We start from the raw sequence: 22,254 nt of genomic DNA, 5'->3' as shown, positions 1-22,254 counted from the left end.
ATTAAACCATGAAAATTAGACTGTTGATAAACAGGCCCCTAAGTATAAAGAAATGTCAAAACGGAACCAATATTTTTATTAACTACTACTGATTTAATCTGAATGTGTATATCTTCAAAAAAAAGTGCTTTATGTATTAATGCAACAAGCTATAGACATTTTGTCTATGGGACATGGATCCACAGATTGCTTCAGACTACAATGGAAAGAGGAGTGATTAGACCTCAACCAGGTGGTTCAGGAGGGGCCTGGGGGCAATTTAATAGGGCAAATATTAAAAAAGATGTTTTCTCTTTCCTTAGAGACTCAAAGCCTTGATAGTAAGCACAGGGCAGAGTGAAAAAGTGAGAGTATAGTATACATTTTTGGCACTTTGAACCTTCCACTATGGTTTGCGACTGAAGATGCAGCGCTTTGTGTACAGAATTGAGTTAAAAGAGCTGTACCTTCTTATACTGAGATGCATTTATTAACATGTATTTATTGCACATTCTGCAGTGCTGTACAATAAATAAGTGTATAAACTGAACATACAAGAAGAACCAATAACCAATACAAGACATAACGGATAGGTAGCATGTTGGCGCCCCTTTGGATAAAACTCTTGTCAGTCAATAATAATAATAAGCATGCTAGGTGCCGGAGATCACTGTAATTACAGCCTATGCCAGTTATTAAGTACAGGGCTGTCAATGGCACCTCTGAGATTTGCGGTCTGTGCTCCATTACAGAATTCAGCAAATCCCACAGAAGTGTCCTAATGGGTATGGGTACAATGTTGTATCTCTTAAGACTCCAGCACTTGGATCCACTGAATTAGTGAATTTGGCCCTTGCTGTATCAGAAATGGAATTCATGTACAGTATTTCAGAGCAGACCAGAGCAGAAAATGCCATACATCTTATAATTGTTTCATTTCTTGAATGATTTTGGGACATGCAAAAATAGAAGTCATGCGTTATTTAATTTCTTGGCCCTGCTATAGTTTTTATTCTCTGAAATCGGTAGTATTTTCCATGATTAATTCTTAAGCTAACATTTTTATATACTGTGCAGGGCAGTTTATATTAGAGATTGCTAAATTATGTGCCATTTTAGCTTTAGACCGCGAGATTTGTTTAGGAAAGATTTGTGTAAAGAATGACATCAGTTCATGCTATAAAACTGGCTGATGTAACCGGGTTATAGTACCATGAATGTCATCACATTTACAAAGGGATTAATCCATGAGCTATTCAGTCAGCAGCAAATTTGTGGATTTACCAGACATTTATCCATTGTGTTTAGGGATGCACCGAATCCACTATTTTGGATTCGGCCGAACAACTGAATCCTTCGTGAAAGATTCGGCCGAATACCGAACCGGTGGGACTTCCTTGTTTTGTGACAAAAAGTCACGTGATTTCCCTCCCACCCCTAATTTGCATATGCAAATTAAGATTTGGATTCAGTTCGGCCGGGCAGAAGGAATCGGCTGAATCTGAATCCTGCTGAAAAAGGCAGAATCCTGGCCGAAACCTGAACCGAATCCTGGATTTGGTGCATTCCTAATTATGATGAATAGGCTTCTTAGTTGTACAGGTACGGGGTCCGTTATCCGGAAACCTGTTATCAAGTAAGCTTGGAATTACAGAAAGGCCGTCTACCACAGACTCCATTATAATTAAATAATCAAAATTTAAAAAAATTATTTCTTTTTTCTTTGTAATAATAAAACAGTACCTTGTACTTGATCCACACTATATATAAATATATATATATATATATATATATATATATATATATATCACCCCGACGAAGATTCCTGTGTGGAATCGAAACATTGGTCCACCTAATAAACCTACATGAACCGAATTGTTTGTCTAAGCCTGATTGAATATGGAGTGCCATCATCGATATATCGATATATATATATATACACACACACACGTGCGAGATCCGCTATCCATACACCCGTTATCCAGAATGCTCCAAATTACAAAAATGCCTCCATAGCATCCATTTTATCCAAATAATCCAATTTTTAAAATAATATTTCCCTTTTCTCTGTAATAACACAGTACCTTGATTTGATTGATCCAAATTAAGATATAATTAATCGTTATTGGAAGCAAAACTGACTATTTGGTTTATTCATGGGGTTATTTAGCAAAGGCCAAATTTTAGAGTTTATGGTTTCTAATTTAAAAAAAAAAAAAACTCAAATAGAAAAAAATCAAATCCAGTTTTCAGGCAAGATCCTTCAAAAAACTCAAGGTTATTAACATCTTCAAATGGTTCAAAGGACCACTGCCATTGACTCCTACATGACCTTGACAAGTTTTAGATCCTTAATAAATAACCCCCTTAATGTTTACATGATTTTCTAGTTGACTTAAGGTATCAAGATCCAAATTACAGAAAGATCCATTATCAGCATTCTGATCATAGGTCCCATACCTGTAAATAATTAAAAAAAAAAAAGACCAGCAAATCTGGGAGTCTACAGTGTTATTTAAATTGTATGTGCAAACTGATGTGACGTTTGTACATAGACCCATTATTAACCCATATACTGTAGTTTATTTTATATTCAGGCATACTTCTGAGACATCAGATCTGAGTTCATTCCTTTACATCAATCTCCTTGAGTGTTTAAACTGAAGGCAAAGGGGAAGGGGGAAGCAAAACTGCACTGTCTACTGCTGAAGTTCTGGTTAAAAAATTGTTACTGCCTATGGCACAGTTCCACATAGCAGAAATGACACTGTTTATATTAGTTCCAGCTGGGATAGCCACATTAAATATTGCTTCCAATTGCTTTTTTAAAGAAATTATAGAGTGCTGAAAATTTTACGACTTCGAGATTTCTATGGTGTTATTTCTACTAATATTATTTAACAATCTTAAAGCACTACTGACAGGTTATTATGAAGATCAACTGGAACGTGTCAGGATTTCTAGGAAATAATGGTGACTAAGATCCATAGACTCCAGATTATAAAAGGATTGTACTGCTCCCAGGCCAGTATGAGCAAAAAACCCCAGACATTTCTGCTGCAACTCGTGATTGTAGATAATGCTGGACAGAGCTACCCGAATGCACACATTCTTTGTCATATCATATAAAATATCTTTGTAGGGTAAAACAGTACTTTCCAAGCATTACCTTCAAACTTTCAAATGTTACAGGATCTTAAAAGCTACAAAAATATTTAGATTATTCCTGAATGTACCCTTCTCATATATTTAATGAAAGTGTTTTATCTTAATCGAGAGCCTTTGATGGTATGAAAGAGTCATGCTATTGGCTTCATGTTGGAATGCTGCATTCAAACCCCCAGACATCCTCACTGATTTATTTCAAAGCTAGTTTCTTAAGGGCTCTTACAGACGAGCATTTTTACCTGCGCTCCCCTGCATTCCGTTTTTCTGCTTATAGCCGCAGGGGAGTGCAGGAATAGACGCATTACATTTTTTAAAATGGGGCTGTACTCACACAGACGCGTGTAGGTGCCGAACGCAGGAAAAATGCAGCATGCTGCGTCTCAACCTGTGTTCGGCGCCTACACGCGCCTGTGTGAGTACAGCCCCATTGGAAAAAATGTAACGCGTCTATTCCTGCACTCCCCTGCGGCTGAGCGCAGAAAAACAGAACACAGGGGAGCGCAGGTAAAAACGCTCGTCTGTAAGAGCCCTTAAGAAACTAGCGTTGAAATAAATCAGTGAGGAAGTTTAACAAGTAACAAATTAGGAGACAGGCACATCTCATGGGCTTCGGGACTGTATTGCATTTGCAGTGTATGTTGGTAAAAAAAATCCCTATCTAACTTAACAAATTAGGTGTATGTAAGTGCATTTCCATGATGAAAAAAGTCCCCATTGCCAGTAAAATAATAAATTCTTCATACAGCCTGAAAGCAATAAATCATTGCACCCAGAAAATTATTAAACTGCCATTTCTTTGCCATAAATAATAAATTGCAGATATTCGAAAAGCAGCACAATTACAGTTTTTTTATTACAGTAATGTCAATGTGTCATTAAATAGCACATTTTGGGATTACAGTATGACTTTGCACTGCTCAATCACTTTAAATTAACCATGAAATGCTAACATTTAAGTATACAAAGCAATGTGTGTCTGGCGGCATCAAATGAGCTAATAAACATCTTAATCTGCCTCATCTGGTAATAGTTTTTGAGTCCAGACTAAATATTGTCAAAATTGAAGTCGCATTAACTTAGCACTGTACTGCTAACTAAGGCTTGTGGCACATGGGGGATTTCCAACTGGTTGAAAAGCCCCCGAAATTGCCCCAGCCACCTCCCTTTAACTTGAATGGGAAACACCTGCCAGTACTGCTAATTGTCAGCCCTTAATGGCTGAGCATTTTCACATTTCATTATATCACAATTACATTACTGGGTACAAGGATTAGCAGAGGTGGTTATTTATCCTGCTGAACTGGCTTACTACTTTTTAAGTATTTATTATTAAGTTCATTAACCTGGAAAGCCTGGATTTGCCCTTATCTTTGTAACATGTTAAATGAAGCTAAACACCACTGTATCCAGCTCTCTGAGATTAAAGGGGAACTCTACAAAAACATAACGTAAGCTTTTTGAAAAGAAACATAATTTCAAGCAACTTTGCAATATACATCAATTAAAAAAAATGCAGACTTTTCATGATTTTTAATGGTTTCTGACAGTTCCCTAAGCCTAGCCCCCTGCTCTTCTGACGATCTTTCTGACTACTTTGCTGAGCTGGCTGACTACTGTTACTTTATATCAACAGCCAACTATCCTTAGACTGCATCCTCCAAACCCCACAATTCCCTGCACATATTCAATAAGGAATGGAACATCACAGTGCAATGCATTGTGGGTTATGTAGTTCCTGCATGCTGTCTGTAAACTGTGGAGAGGTTTGTAACATCAGTGTTTAGTCCCTCCTTCCCTGCCAGGATTTCAAATGATGCAGAAAGAGAAGAATTGTTAAACAGCTGGATTTCAGCATAGAAAATGGCATTTATTCAGACTTTTTGAAGAAACAGGTAACTGTGATGGATATATTAGGGGTTTCTGTGTTATGTGGGCCTCTTTATCAAATTTTGGTTTGGAAGCCAGAGTTCCCTTTTAAGTAAAACTAAACAGGTTATAAAATACAACAGCAATTAAAAAACACTTGACCTACAGTATCTTATTAGAGATCTGCTGTGTACCTTAAAATCGTATTTAATACTCCGATTATTGAATTATAAAAATATCAAATTAAAAAATGCCTAGTCAAAGCAATTATAATTGTTGTCAAGCAATATTAAATTCCCTCTGTGCATTACATTAAGAAATGGAATCATAACATTCCAATGGCTCAGGTTGGTTCCAATTAAAGCAACAGTTTCTTAAATTCCATAGCCGCTTGTAAGATCATGTTTCAGAGACAAGATTCAATTCCTTAATTCTAACCTTTTTTGGAAGAGAATCATTGCTGTAACATCAGTATTTACCAATCCCTTTCTGCAGTCCTGGTTTTCACAGCATAGTAATGGACAGACAGTTGCTGATTTCTATAGCAATAATACACTTTGGAATAGCTTTAAAATAATTTACTATTCATTATTTGAAGCTTTTAAATTATTTAGCTTTTTTAGCAAAATCATTTTTAAAGCCCACCAATTTTGAATTTTGATAGCTGTCTGGTTGCTAGGATCCAATTTAACCTAGCAACCAGGCAGTGGTTTGAAAGAGAGACAGGAATATGTATAGAAGAGGGCCTAAATAAAAAGATAAGTAAGGAAAAGTAAAGATAATAAAACTGTAGGCTCACAGAACAATAGGTCAGAAGATGAATGCAAATCATTAAAAAAAATAAACTTTACAAAAAAATAAAGACCAATTGAAAAGTTGCAAAGAACAGTTTATTCGACATTATATCATCAGGGGGTTATTTATCAAAGCTCACAACTAGAATGTTTTCTAATTTAAGAAAAAAACTGGAATGGAAAAAAACAGAATTAGTGAATTCGGTGTTAAAAACATGAAAACTCGAATTAATCAGACCCACCGAAAAATACACCAACATCCTGAAGGCTATTAACACCTTGAAATGGTTCAAGGGACAAGTTTTAGCTGGAGTATTTTCTGGAGTATTCAAGCTATTTCCAGCTTCGGGGTATAATCAATCTCGAAAAATGTGATTTCTTCCCTGAAAATTCAAGTTTTTGACTAAAAACTACCCTTGAAAAACTCGAATTTTTCAGGAAAACATAACTCGACCTTTGATTAATCTGCCCCTAAAAGTTAACATGAAGGTGAACCACCCCTTTAAGAAATGTATAAACTAATGTTTAGAGAGTTTGTGTCTCCCAGGCCCTTACCAAATTGCTCCTAGGTAACAAGAGAAGGTAAACAATATACAAAGTCAAATCAAAAAATGATTGTTACTGATTGAACTAAAAAAAATTTGAATTGAAAAAGATTTTAGAAGGTGAACGATTCCTTTAATATAGCCAGGAGGAAGAATATATTAGTTCATGTCTGATAGTCCTGTTCTTCCTTTACTGGCAAAATCCATGGAAAAAGTGTTGGACAGCAATCACACTCATAAGATAATCATCTCATGGGAAAGCTAGGAGAGATACAGTATGTAATGCAGAGGAGTACACAAATAATTGCCAGGGTTAGCTTATGACCATGATGATGGATAATTTCCCCCTCTTTGACTTTTTCCTGGCCACTCTTGGGGTACCAATATAACATCATTGATGAACCTCGCTAGTAATTCTTGTGTTAGTAAAGTAGTCCAAAATATGAAGCTATTTATGTTTATTTACAAAGCTGGTAACAGGTGATAGGTTCATACAAAAGAAAAGCTTGTTGATAATTATACTATTATTATGTTTCCTGTGTAACTGGTTATTAGTTAGATTGCCTACAGTGCATTAAAAGACAAATGGAAATGAGGATGAAGAGGATGAAGTGTAGGCGCCGAACGCAGGTTGAGACGCAACATGCTGCATTTTTCCTGCGTTCGGCGCCTACACGCGCCTGTGTGAGTACAGCCCCATTTGAAATAATGAAATGCGTCTATTCCTGCACTCCCCTGCGGCTGAATGCCGAAAAACGGAACGCAGGGGAGCGCAGGTAAAAACACGCGTGAGTAAGAGCCCTTAAAGGTATCAATTAATGTAATTATGAATTATTTCCTGATATGGCCCTCTCGTATTTATTTATGTTATCATTGTTGTTATAATTAATTTAGTAAAATTGTAGATATGTGTTCAGATGTCACTATTCTGATATCTTTAGCAGTTTGTAAATTGTTGGAGGGAATATTAAAGGGATTGTTCACCTTTGAGTAAACTTTGAGTAAACCCAAGAGTTATGTGTGGTTGAGAGTCCCGTTTTCGTGACATCAACTTACTCTAGAGACCATGCAGTGATTTGAATAAGAGATTGGAATATGAATAGAAGAGGACCTGAATAGAAAGACGTAGTAAAAAGTAACAATAAAGATACTTTTAGCTCTACAGAGCATTTGTTTTTCAGATGGTGTCCCCATTTGAAAACTGGAAAGAATCAGAAGAAAAAGGCAAATAATTAAAAAAAATGTAAAAATAAATAAATAATGAAGATCAGTTGAAAAGTTGCTTAGATATGGCCATTCTATAACATACTAAAGGTTAACGCAAAGGTGAACCACCCCTTTAACATTTAATAAAGAGGCATCAGTATTATGACTGTGTGTTTGTATACATGGTTTGTTTCTAGCGGTTCTTGCTTGGTGATATTGCAAATAGTATTTATAGGAACATTTATTATTTTGGAAGGTATACACAAAAACTGCAACATACTGGAAAATAAAAGCTGAATTAACTCATTAAATAGCAACACCATAAGAAATCTGGCAAAGACATAAATGCACAACAATAATCAATCTTTCATATTTATTCCATGAGTGTTGTTGTTGTTGGAACTGGATGCTAGCAAAACTTTTTAATGTCTGTCTGTTCAGACCAATAATGTATCAGGAAACCTTGATTGCTCCTTATAGTTCTACTCTCCATATTATACCATCATTTTTTCTTTTTTTAGATTACATGTCAAAATGTTTATTTTATTAACACATTCCAGGTTTGGGGGTTTCCCTCCTCATATTGAAGTATGTCATGCCGTGGAGTTAATTGCAAGGAAATACAGAAGGTATTCAAATACCTCATACTTCATACAAAGCACCGATTTAACAGGGTTTAACCCTCACTCAAGGAATTATGGACAGAGATATGCAAATGAGGATATGGGGGTTATTTATTAAAATCCTAATGTTAAACTAGCAAAAAGTTTTAGTTTTTTTCACTAGAAAATTAACATTTTTAGAGGAAAAAAACTTAAATTTTTCAAGATTTGTTATACTCCAATGCTGCAAAAAGCTTGAATCCTAAAATCCGCCATCTCAGACCTGTCGAGGTCCTGTATAAGTCAATAGGACACGCACCTATCTCAATTTGAAGTATTCGTGCTGGGTTTAGCCTGAAAATCCGTCTTTTCGGGTTAACGGGCAAAAATTAGCCTGAAATTTGGCAAAAAGCATGAATAATTCAAGCTATTTGGGTTTTCATTCGAGTGATATTTTTGGCAATCCGTTTGAATCAAGTTTTTTTATTAATAAATAAGCTTAAAATGGGCATGGGAGTTTGGTCTGTTTTTTTTTTTTTTTTTTATAAAATATGAGATAAATTCAGATTTCAGTAAATAACCAGCTATGTCTCGTGGATAACTGTGCATCCAGAACCGCTGGTTCATTAGCACAAATACAGCCTAATAATTCTGTGCCATATATCAAAACTAAGGGGACAATAAGTCAACTTAGTCTTGGACATGAGCAGGCACTTGTTTCACTTGAACTTACTCTGGTTGGGTGAAAAGGGTCAAAGGAGCCAAAAATCCCTTCTTAATGCAAGAGATGCTATGAAAACCCTTCTGAAAGAGGAGGCATTCGTGTGCTACACACATACTATTACCAAAGAATGACAATATTATTGAGTTACAAACATCCATTAGATGGTTCTAAATACCACTCTGCAGCAATATCATTGCATTTTATAATATTTATTCATAAAATGAACTTTAAAGGTCTCCCAATTCACAGACTACCCCACAGAATGTGTGAGGTTAAAACACTAATGTGACTAGCAATAAGCTCCCTAAAAAAGAGCCCCCCCACACACAATTAAGCATTCATACAAAATCTGACATAGTGCTCCTTTTGTGTACACGGCACAAAGTGAAAATGGGCACCAAAAAGGTTAAATCATAAAAAGAACTAAAGAACTATTAAAGAAAATTCAAAACTTTTAAACATCAAAGAAAAACATGCACCGACATAGTATCCCTGAACTTGGAAGGGCACACTTTTCTTTCAAGAGATCACAGTTGATGCCAGTGCCTGTTCATGTCCAAGACTGACAATTTTCTCTTATTGTCCCTTATTCCCTAATTTTTGACTTAATAAGTGGTGTTTTTGTTTAGACTTTCATGGCAACATCAGCTTTGCCAGTATTTTTCCAGAAACATAAGGAACTTATGCAGGGGTGCTTCGCCAATGAGGCGAGTTGAGGCTGTCGCCTTAGGCGGCAGCACCCCACTAGGTACCAGGGGCAGCAAAATTGCTGTTCCTGGTACTTTAAGAGCGAATTTCCGGGGGAGGGGGGCAGCAGCATGTACTTTCTGACATAGAAGCTGCTGCATAAAAAGCTCCGGCCACAACATTCAACATTGTTTCCCCGTTACTGATTTAAAGGAGAAGGAAAGGTTAAAACTAAGTAAGCCTTATCAGAAAGGTCCATCTAAATACACCAGTAAACCCCCAAAGTAGTGCTGCTCTGAGTCCCCTGTCAAAAGAAACACTGCATTTCTTTCCTTCTATTGTGTACACATGGGCTTCTGTATCAGACTTCCTGCCTTCAGCTTAAACCTCATTGCCCTGGGCGTGAGCATGCTCAGTTTGCTCCTCTTCCCCCCCCCTCCCTTCTCTACTGTAAGCTGAGCCCAGAGCAGGGAGAGACTCAGGCAGGAAGTGATGTCACACCCTGTTAATACTGCAGCTCCTATCCTAAACAAACAGAGAGTTGCTAGAGCTTTTTACTCAGGTATGGTAAAACATTCTACAGAATAAATATAGCATTCTAGCTTGCACTATTGCAGCTAATCTATTGGCAATAAAATGCCTCTGTAGCTTTCCTTCTCCTTTATTAGTTTTGCATGTACCTGTATGTAATTGCTGCAATTATTTGCTTTCCTTCCAGACACATGATCTATATATATTTGTACTGCATGCAACACTTTCCTACAGCCAATAAACATAGCAAGGTATTTCCTTAAAGGAACAGTAACACCAAAAAAAGAAATTGTTTTAAAGTACCTAATGAAAATATCATGTACTGTTGCCCTGCACTGGTAAAACTGATGTTTTTGATTCAGACTACTATAATTTATATAGACAAGCTGTTGTGTAGCAATGGTGGAAATTGAAAAAGACTACAGTATATGGCACAGGTTAAATTGTGGATAACAGATAGCACCATTATGTTCTACAGAGCGTATCTACTATCTGCTGTGTAACCTGAGCCTTTTCTCCTTTGAATGGCTGCCCCCATTGCTAGACATCAGCTTATCCAATTTCCACCATTTCTATACAGCTTGTCTATATAAACAATAGTAGTGTTTCTGAAACAAACAACAGTTTTACCAGTGTAGGGCAACACTGCAATATATTTATATTACCTAAAACACTTTCATTTTTTGATGTTTCTGTTCTTTTAAAAAGGCAGCATGTTAGATTGTAAACATAACAGCTCAATCACTGAAGTATGTATGCAGACTTAAAGGGGTTGTTAACCTTTAAATTAACTTTTAGTATGATGTACAGAGTAATATTCTGAGACTATTTGCAATAGTTTTTCATTTTTTATTTGTGGTTTTTGAGTTATTTGGCTGTTTATTCAGCAGCTCTCCAGTTTGAAATTTCAGCAGTTTGCTAGGGTCCAAATTACCCTAGCAACCATGCATTGATTTGAATAAGAGACTAGAATATGAATAGGAGAGAGCATGAATAGAAAGATAAGTAATAAAAAGTAGCAATAACAGAGTAATTGTTTTTAGATGGGGTCATTGACCCCCATTTGAAGGTGGTAAATAATTCAAAAACTATGAACAAGAAAAAAATGAAGACCAATTGAAATGTTTCTTAAAATTGGCCATTCTAGAACACACTAGAATCAAAGTATCAAAGTAAATGGTTATAGAAGCATTGTTAATTGGCTAGGATTCAATTCTAACTCTTCAGCTACAGTACCTGGTCATTATTGTTTTAATATTTGGTTACAGTGGTAGACATTTGCAGCTGTACTACTGTGCACCTCCTTTCTTGTAGCTGCACAAATTTCTCAGAAATTGAAGTGAGTAATAATTGTTACACTGTTCCATACATTATTCTCAGCTATTTATCAAGCACGGAAGTTTCTTAGTCAATGAAAGAAACAAGCTGTATGGATTAATCTTCGGCTATTTATCTAAGTGATTTGTCACCTTGTCACTTCATGGCCTGGATTATGTTACCTATGTAGAAGTGTATTTATTTGTACAATATAACACCAATGATAGTGATACTTTATAAACCAAATAAAAACGATATACATTTTCAGTTGAGGTCTAATGGAAAATTTGGATTGCAAATAATATGCAGCTGGTAAAGTTATTTATATATTGCATAATGAGTTACGGTATATGACGTTTTCCTACATTTATAAATCCTGAAAATAATGTCTTTGTTGATTTTACTGGATTATCCAGTGCTGAATATCCTCCTACGTGAGAAAAAGCCTTATGAATCATACTTTATTGTAACAGGCTGAGGTATGGATTCTGTGTTGGTTAAGTGCTTATAATTTAACACAAACGCTCTTACATGATATAGTATTCTTAGTTTCTATGGTACAGTATTTTTCATTTGCAAGGCTGAGGTTTTCATTTGCAAGGCTTAAAAATACGAGTTTCAAGATAATAAATATATATATACAGTATATATATATAAATAATCTTTTTAACTATATAACTTTTGATTAAAACCTGACAAAAATGATAGCGAATACTCAAAATTCAGCTTTATCTGTGTTGTTAAACCAGTGGTTGTGGATGCATAGTTGGGCACTGGGACATAAAGGGCTAAGTGGCTGCCGCTGGCGATTACTCCGCAAATTCTCTAAAGTCTGAATTTTACTCTTTAGCAAAAGTTTCTTGGCTACATAGACGCAACTTTGCATTTTAGTGAATTAGCATAGTGGTATACCTGAAAAATTCAAGCAATTCGGGTTTTTACTTGATTTTATTGAGTTTATCGGCAATCCGATTAAATTAAGTTAAGTAGATAAAGTTTTTTTTTTAATAAATAAGCTAACATCAGGCATGGGAGTTTTGTTGTGGTTTTTTTTAAATAAAATATGAAAATTCAGATTTTAGTAAATAACCAAATATGTCTCTGTGGATAACTGTGCATCCAGAACCGCTGGTTCATTAGCACAAATACAGCCTAATAATTCTGAGCCATATATCCAAACTAAGGGACAATAAGTCAATTTATTGACAAAGTGGAGCGATGTTGGACGGAGCCTTCACAGGTGAAAATTCGCCATTTAGTGAATTGCCCCAAAGGAGGTATTTGCATGTCTCCATCGATAATTCCATTAAAAAACTAATTTTTGGATTCAAGGCAATGCTATGTGTCAAAATACTGATTGCTTTTTCATTTAACTTACCATTTCATGAATAGTGAAGAACTCCTTGCCTCCTTTTATCCTTTCTCACCCTAATCTTGATGGTTTTCTGTAATGTTTACTGATTTCCTAAAGCCCCTAAGCATGGTTATCATTCACAGATTAGAGCACATGGAGCATGTACAGAGCCACTGGCACACAAAACTTGTCCTAACAAAATCAAAAGATAGAGAGCTGCTGTGGGCAACCTTGAAAGCATGGATCAGTACCTCTTGGCTAGTAAATACACATTATATTCAGTATATAAAATACAGCAATTCTGTATAGTGTATTCTTTTTCAGACTTTAGTTCACCTTTAACCCTAGACTTTTGGTGAAACAAAGGCTACATTCATATCTATGTATCCAGGGGAAGGGTCTTAAAAGAAGTAGAGGAATAACACTAGATCAGATGTGTGATCCTCAATGTATTGACTATTATTTTAAAAATAGTTCTATGTTTATATTAAATATGTACAAAATATAATACAAGAAATAGTTTATCTTAAACTGAATACCTAACTGGCCCTCTAGTAGCATGCTCAAACTTGAGCAAAATACCCCCAAAAATTGAATCTGAATGCTGCATTCAGTTTTCCAGTGGTTTAAAGTAATAAGGCTTTGAGAACCTGAACAATGAGGATTTTCGGACAAATCCTAAATTAAATCATGGATTTTTCAGGATCTCATGTTAAAGTGGTTCCTCGCAATGGTACATCCACCTGTATTGGCCTTAAGGGGTGAAATTTCACTCCCCTAAGAGCCTGCACCATTGATAAATGAGGCTGACTGTGTCCACTTAAAAAAGTCATTTACTTAAAAGAAATGTTTTTTTTGCCTAATAAAAGAAAATATAATTTGAGAAAACTATCCAATATACATTCATTACAAAATTTCTATGGTTTTTAAGTTATTTTTTAAGTTATTTGTATATGTAATGCTATTGAAAGCTGTGTTTGTCCCTTACTATTCTCTGCGCTGGTGGCTCAGGGTTGCTGGGGAACTAAGACTTTTGCAACATTTTTTAAAAAAATTACAACCAGGAGTTTGGCGAATGCTGCTTTCTAAAGCAATCGTTTTTCAACAACTTTAAAAGTTGCTCTATAAATGTATATTGGAAAGTTGCTTAGAATTATATTTTCTTTTATTAGGGAATTTTTTATTCCTGGGTTGACTTTCCCTTTTAATTGATGAACCAGGAGAGGCAAACTACAATTATTAACGCCCCACATACACACATACATAATTATATTTTCATTTAATTTAGTAATAACTCTTTAATTATTGGACAATTCATAAACCCTGCTGTGCACTGACTAAGCTGGTGTCGATAAACCCCTGCCTGCCTTTGTACATTGTGTGATGTTAAATTACTGAAAGGCCACTGGGGTATAGTTGAGTGATGGCTGGGAGAGTAGAAAGTAAAATGAGGTTAATAATAAGGAGCATAGGACCTACAGATGCATGACTACTGCAGAGGTTAAGGTCTTATGTAATGTAATGGTTTAAGTTTTAGGCTGAAAAATATTGCATCAAATAAATGTAACTATACCATAATTAAACTGATCCAGAGGTAGAAATATAAACTGTTGACTCTGCTTTAAATGTGTCTTATGTTTATTGAATGAAGCCTACAACTTTCCCACAAAATTCAGCTATTGTAGGAAGATCCTGGCAGCTAAATATGCCTCCCCAGCTAAACCATGTATACAGTGATCTGAGACACAAGCTTGGTCCACATAACCCACAAGTAATAAGTGAATCTGGGACCTACCTTGTACCTCCTTTATAACACAAACAAAATATATCTTCCTGACGGGTACTGACATTGAGGTAATATATTTAATACTGTGATAACATGCCAGAATAATGAATATAATATAAACATGGATCTCACAGAAACGAAATATCATTCTCTAAATTACATCTGTTATCAGTTACCTTTAGGGGAAAGTTCTACTGTTGGAAAAAGTTACTGACACCAGGATTACCAAGGGGATTTGCAGTAAAACAATAATTTATTGAAAATAGTGTATGGTTCTATAAAGGTGTGTAAAAATAGGGATCATTGGTTCCTACAGGTATGTACACACAAACAAAGACTTCATGTGAATTGAGAACAATGCCTTGGTAATTATAAAGATCCATCTAGGGAAAGCCACCCTTGTTGCATCATGGGCTGTAATCGGGCTTAAAGGCAGCTTAAAGGCAGCTTTACATATGCTTTAGTCTGGTCCTGCCTATAATTATGGCTTTAATGGCTATCTGAATGTAAAGTCTAGATGACTAATGTCAGTTAAGACAAAGAGTGAAGACAGAAGAAAGAAAGAATAACAAAATGTGTATTCCAATTAATCCAAAAAAATTCATACTGGATTTGTATATTTTTCTTTTTGGTTAAAGACAATGAATCACTGATGTTATCTTAAGGGAATAACAGCCACTTCAGCAATTTAATCGCTTACAAGATGTTTCATGTCCATATTGGTTTATATTTTCTATGCTTGTTTTTCCTACATTTTTGGTGAGCCTATTCCATAAAAATGGAAATTTAAGGAGAAATATTGGGTTCTCTTCTGAGAATTTCTTCAGCCTAAAATTTCTTCTGTTATCCAGAATGCTCTGAACCTGGGTTTTTCTGGATAAAGGGTCTTTCCATAATTCTAGTTTTTTTCACTAGAAAACTCAAATTTATAGAGGGATAAAATTTGAATTTTTAGAGATTTATTATACTCCAATGCTGCAAAAAGACTGAATCCAAAAATCCAACGTCTCAGACCTGTCGAGGTCCTGTATCAATGGGAGAAGCATCTATCTCATTTTGAAGTTATGGTGGTCTGTACTGGGTTTAGCACGAAAATCCAACTTTTTCCGGCAAAAACTCAAAGAATTTGAGCAATTTGGGAAAAGAAGCCCAAATAAATCCGAGCAATTCAGGAAAAAGCCTGAAAAGTTTGAGCAATGCGGATTTTCACATGATTTAATTGAGTTTTTCCACAATCTGATCAAGTTGATTTTTTTATGAAACATGGGAGTTTGGTCAAGGTTTTTTTTACATAAAATATGAAATAAATTTGGATTTCAGTAAATAACCCCCTATATAAATCCACTAGGATTGTTTTGCCTCCAGTAAGGATTAATTAAATCTTAGTTGGGATCAAGTACAAGGTATTGTTTTTTTTTTTATTATTATAGAGAAAAAAGAAAATCAATTTTTTGATCAGAATTGAGTCTATGGGGCAAATTTACTTACCTTCGAAGTTGTGCCAGCGTTGGCTTGGCCACACTTCGCCACATTTCATAGATTCGCCTGGGCTGCGCAAATTCACGAAGTTGCGCACAAGTTACCGATCGTTTGCAAAGTTGCGCTAGCAATGTTATGATCAGCGGTTCGAAGTTATGCTAGCGATGGCAAATTTGCATACGGCGTGCAGTTAAAGTACAATGCCCGTATTACACTACATAAGGCCAGGGAACCTTAATAAATGTGTTCTAATGCCTTACACATGTGCCCACAGTATAGTTTAGGTGCCATATGTTATCAAATGTAGGGGGGAAGGAAGGTACCCTAAAAAAAGATTTCAATCTTTTTTAGCCTTTCACCCTATAAAAGGTAAAAAACACCAGAGTTTTTTTGGGACTTAGAAAAAATGTTAACTTTTTTTGGACCATCCCTATCTACTCTATTGCACTTCGCCTGGTCTGAGGTGGCAAAGTAAAGTCTGGCGCTTGAGGTAACGTTCACAAAAATTTGTGAATTAGCGTAATTACGTCGCTTCGTCAGAGCGCAACTTCAATAGCAGCGATAGAATAGGTCCACTTCACTAGCAAATTGACGCCAGCACCCGTTAGTAAATAGGCAAGTGGCAAAATGACGTCACGCTGGCGAATTTTCGCTAGCGTTAGCCACTTCGCCTTTATTAAATTTGCCCCCATGAGAGATGGCCTTCCCGTGATTCATAACTTATTGGATAACGGGTTTCCAGACAAGGTATCCCATGCCTGTAGTAAAAAATTCCATCTGTGCAACTCCCTCCATTAGGCTAATGCTAAAAGTGGCTAATTCTTGGCCTGTGTAAAAATCCAGGATGAGAATCAGCCCTTACTCTAGCATCAGCCTTCTTCCTTGAATACACCTGAAACTACTGAGTCTGCCCAGGTGCAGGCCCACACTGGGAATTTTGGTAGCAAAACATGTGAGTAAGCATTTTAGTGCAAAAATCCACCGGCTGTGTCTGCACTCAGCCCACTGCAGTTGAAGAAAGCAAGGAAGAAGTCTCGTAAAAGTGTAAGGGCTGATAAATGCCGGCTGAGAATCACCTCTGTGTGGCATTAGCCTTATCAGTCCCTCTAGATCTTAACCAGTTCTGCCCCCTGTACCACAATATATTGTCCAAAATTCTCTCCACATTCTGCTTCTGCTCTCATCTGCCAACATACGGTGCAACCCTGTATCCTGATAATGAGATACATAATTAAAATTGAGCTGTGCAGCAAATGTACTACTTGCATAGCGACAGATGAATGAGAAGTTATAGCATTTCTTTTTGATTAAGAACAGATGGAAGTATAGCTGATATAATTGAAATACAGGGGAGAAAAAGGTATATTGTGAGTTATAGAGCTGAAGGCAAAATACTAATTATAATTAAGGGTTACTTCTGTCTATCTTTCGCTAAAAACACGATTTTATGTTCCTTCATTTTATGCTTCCCCAGATTTTACTTTTTTTTAACAGTCCCTTCATGCTCTAATGCATTTCAATGGGAGCATTTCCCAGATTTTGAGTCAGTTTTCCTGTATTTTACATCATCATTGTTCATTAAAACCCTGTTTATCCCCTGTGAATATTACTTTTCCCACTTTTTTCCCATTTTAAGACTTTTTTTTTGCAGTTTATGCCATTTTTACAGGAAACCTTCATTTCTCATGCCTCATTTTACGTTTTCTTGGATTTCATGTTTATTTCCTGGTCCCCCAGAAAACATAAAATTAGGGTTTGACTATATAGATACGAGGAACAGATTAAATTAGTTGCATATTTATTGCCATCCTGGTTGTTATTCTATGAATAGTGAAATTATTATTCAGACTATTATTATTCAAATATATTTAAAATATTCATGGAAACGAATTGGTAGCGAGAATTACTTGCTGTTTACACAGTGTAAATTATAAATAAAACCTATATCATAAAAATCATGACAGAATCCCTTTCATTTATCAATATTTAGTGATGGGCAAATGTATTCGCTAGGCATGGATTTGCAGCGAATTTCCAGATTTCGCAGATGGCAATGTTTTCGCAAAACTGCTGCAATAATTCACCGTTGGAAAATTTGCTGCGACAAAATAGTCGCACGTCAAAATTATTTGGACGCCTATTGACTTTAATGCATTTGGACAAAAGAGTTGTGCGTGTAAAAATTGTCACTCGTGTGAAAATTGTCAAGCGTCAAAATAATTTTGATGCCCATTGACTTCAATTCGTTTTGCGAATTTTTTAGAGCCAGTAATGTTTCAGAAAAATTACCAAATAGTGATGGGAGAATTTGTGCCGTTTTGCTTCACCGAAACATTTGTGAATTTCCCGTAAAAATCACGAAACAGCGAAAAATTCGTAAAACAGCGCCGGCATCTCATTTTTGATGCCAGCAAATTTTCGCTGAGGTTTCGTGAATTTATTATAAATTCGCCCATCACTATTACCAAGCATTACACAATGGTTTCACAATGTTTTTATAAAGACAGCTCAGCATAGCTAATGTGGCAGACAGCACATCTATCATGAAATATTTGGTTAAGCGGTATTAAGGAGCTGAGTGAATACTGTATGACATACAGCACTCGCAGAGCCAGGTAAATGCTCAAATGTAGCTAAGTAAATAATCCTAGAATATCATCAGCTAAACACATACTTCTGTTTCCTGCTCAATACAAGAAGAATGAGGTAATTCCCTATATACCCATCTGCCCTCTACAGAGCCCATAAACAAACTGCAGATGTCAGGATGAAATCTCCTATACTTGCTGTTCAGAAGCATACTAAATTAGCTGTTAGATAGTACAGCATGCACAGAAAGCTGGAAAGTAATGCAGGTTAACTCTTTCCCAAATAGTTGCCTTTGATCCTGCTGCATGTGCAGCCAGACAACATGCAGTGCCACATGGATCAAAGAGCAACCCAGAAACGTAGGGGCTATTTATCAAAGGTCGATTTTAGAGCTATTTGAGCTTTTTTTAGACATTGACTGAACAATTCAAATGGTTTCTAATTTAAGATAAAACTTGAATGTAAAACAGTGAAGTTGGATGTGAAACAATCAGTGAAGTCAGGGTTTACAACCAGAAAACTGAAATTTATAGAGTTTTCTGTGAAAAAAAAAAAACTTGAATCTCTCGAATGGACCGAGTTTTTGAGTGAAACCCACCAAAAAAATCACATTGTGAAGGCTATTAACATCTTCAAATGATTCAAGGGACCTCTGCCATTGACTTGTACATGACCTCGGCAGGTCATCTTCAGATAACACAAAAAAAAGATTTTTGACTCAAAAATACCCTTTCATGGAAAACACAACTCGTACCTTAATAAATCTGCCTCGTAGACTCTATGGTGCTGGCAGTCAATTATTTGAGAACCAGAGGTGCTCCACCAATGAGGCGAGTTGAGACACTTGCCTCAGACGGTAGCGCCCCCTGGTTGTCAGGGGCAGAAAAAATGCTGCTCCTGGTAACTAAGAGCCGAATTTCCGTTTCTCAACCTGGAAATTCGGCTCTTCTAGTGCAGAGAGCGCAATTGCAACTGGACAGCCCAAGACCCCCTCCGGAATGATGTGGACCACCCCCGACCCCTCTCTGTCGCTGAAAGGTGAGTTCCGTGGAGAGGGGTGGGGGGTGGCAAACTGAAGGCCGCCTAAGTCGGCAAAATGTACAGGATCGCCCCTGTTGAGAACTACCGTCTTACATTCTACAATCTGAGGCAGGTGACTGGTTAATGGGCGCCAGGCTGATTTTGCTTCATAACAATGCATGATATGGCTCCTATACTAGATAACCCATTTGACAATTATATAAAATGAACCTAGAAATTCTGAACTCATCACATTTAACCAGTATGCGATCAGTGCGACCCACCAATTATCTTAGTTACAAGATTCCTTCAGAGGATCTGTTGATCTTAGTATACAGTGCTAAAGACAATTATAAAATCTCATGTGTCCCTGATCCCATTCCAAGACACAAGCTACAGAATGACTCCCTGCAGAAAAGTATTTCTTGGTTCATATTTCAACAAAGGATTAATTGTTTATAACAGGAGGTTCTGAACGCTCATCACCATAAGCAGAGGAGTGCACGGATCTGGCAGACCATTTATAAAGTTTGTTATGCATAGATGGAGGGTTTGCTCATACTGTTGTTTTATCTGCAGCAAATGATGTTGTGTGAACCCTGAGATAAACTGAACTCTGAGCATTATAGAGTCTTTCTGGTTTCCTGAAATCAAAGCAAATGGAAACAATTAAAAATAAGTATCCCCTTTCCATGTATTAACTGTTATTAGTTAAATAATGAGTTATGGAAAATTAGCTGCAAGGAAGTAAATAAAGAGGCTTATATCCTCTTAGGACTAAACTAAAATAAGTTGCCCTATTTTCTCCTTCTGTTTCAAAAACAAATCATTCCAAAATGTTGAATCCAGGGGCATAACTACAGAGGGAGCAAACCCTGTGGCTGCAGGGGGGGGGGCAAGGAGGCATAGGGGACAAAGGGGTGGTATGTTATAGAATGGCACATTCTAAGTAACTTTTCAGTTTGTTCATTGTTTATTTTTTATAGTTTTTAATTACCTGCCATCTTCTTTCCAGCTTTCATATGGGGGTCTAAAACGAATGCTCTGTAAGTTTACAAATGTATTGTTATTGCTACTTTTTATTACTCAACTGTCTATTCAGGCCCTCTCCTATTCATATTCCAGTCTCTTATTCAATTCAGTGCATGGTTGCTAGGGTAATTTGGACCCTAGCGACCAGATAGCTGAAACTGCAAACTGGAGAGGTGCTGAATAAAAAAGCTAAATAATACAAAAACCACAAATAATAAAAAAAAGAAAACCAATTGCAAATTGTCTCAGAACATCACTCTCAACGTCGTACTAAAAGTTAACTCAAAGGTGAACAACTCTTTTAATATGTGAGCCACTCATAAATCCAGCACACGCACCCTATGCTGTGTGTGTACCCCTATGGCTGATTCGGTGGATTCAGTGCATTGATTTATTTCGTTATCAGTAGACCTTAAGGCTGCATAGGCTTACCTATATAAAATTTAAATGATCTATGAACTGGTCATCACTAGCAAAGAAAAAGTTGGACAGACCTGCCCTAAAGAATCCCCCTAATGTTCATTATTCAATATAGTCTGTTCTTTCATGCCAAATAATTTGAATTATTTTCCATGTTGCTCTGTTCTAGAATCACATCTTAGTCTGCTTAGTTTTAATGTTGTCTGTGGTTTATTATCTTCTGTCTTCCCACTGTATTGCATAATGACTTGGAGCTATAAAAACCAAAAGTATTCTCTAAAGTTTTTTGAGGAAATTGTGATTGGAAATCCGTGTGGTTTGTTAAGTGCCAAGTAAGGAAAAAAAGCAAGCCGGCACCTGTTATAAAGCCACAGTTACAAAGAATGGAAGACAGAATGAAAGAAGCAAGCATTTTGGCAGTGATTTCCATCAATATATAACAGCAACAAAATAAACACAACAAAGAATAATTGCTCTCCTACTATGAAGCAGAATTTTTTTTACTAGAGTTTAGGTCATAGGACTACAAAGTATGTGGCATTCCCACTAGGTGGCAGAATTTCCATCTCAGTGCAATATAGCTCAATAAAGGTTTGAAATCTATACCAAATGTACCAATAACAAAACACAGCAATATTTTCCTGTGTCCCATTTCCATGTGAATACATTACAGAATATAAATTCCCGGACATCTGCAAGTTCAGTCGTTTTTTAAATTCTCTTCAGTCAGATAAGAAGTCAACACATAAATAAAACATCTTAAAGTACACACTAAAAGGTGAACATACAATATATATATACATTAATGTACAGGACTGATTTCTACAATATGAAGAATCACTTTCCTGAATCTCATTTTATTCATCTCAAACTGGGGAACTTCAGGGTCTGCAGCTGCCTAAGGCAACAGGGGGTGGTTTATTGTCACCCCTGGTTATTTGCCACCTAATGGAAGGTCCTCAGCTTGCCTCTTGGCTAAAACCTGATATTAATGGGGTACTTCATGTCATAATTATTAACTTGGAGCAGACAGTAAGACCATTTGCAGTTAGCCTTAATTTTTTTATCATTTTTTTTTTTTTGTTATTTACAGGTTTTTTTCTGTAGTTCACGTGATTCAGATTTTGCCTGCTACCTGTTGCTAGGGCTTAATTA

At 36.3% G+C, this 22,254-nt stretch overlaps 1 protein-coding gene across 1 annotated transcript in view; it reads right to left on the bottom strand.

Moving 5' to 3' along the window:
- Positions 1 to 22,254, bottom strand: part of LOC108719620 (synaptopodin-2-like) — a 134,050-nt gene that overhangs the window by 110,652 nt on the left and 1,144 nt on the right. The gene's annotated exons all lie outside the window — the stretch shown is intronic.

The sequence above is a fragment of the Xenopus laevis genome, chromosome 1L, assembly GCF_017654675.1.
Source record: "Xenopus laevis strain J_2021 chromosome 1L, Xenopus_laevis_v10.1, whole genome shotgun sequence".
Lineage (NCBI taxonomy): Eukaryota > Metazoa > Chordata > Amphibia > Anura > Pipidae > Xenopus > Xenopus laevis.
This window is presented reverse-complemented; position numbering and strand designations above follow the sequence as displayed.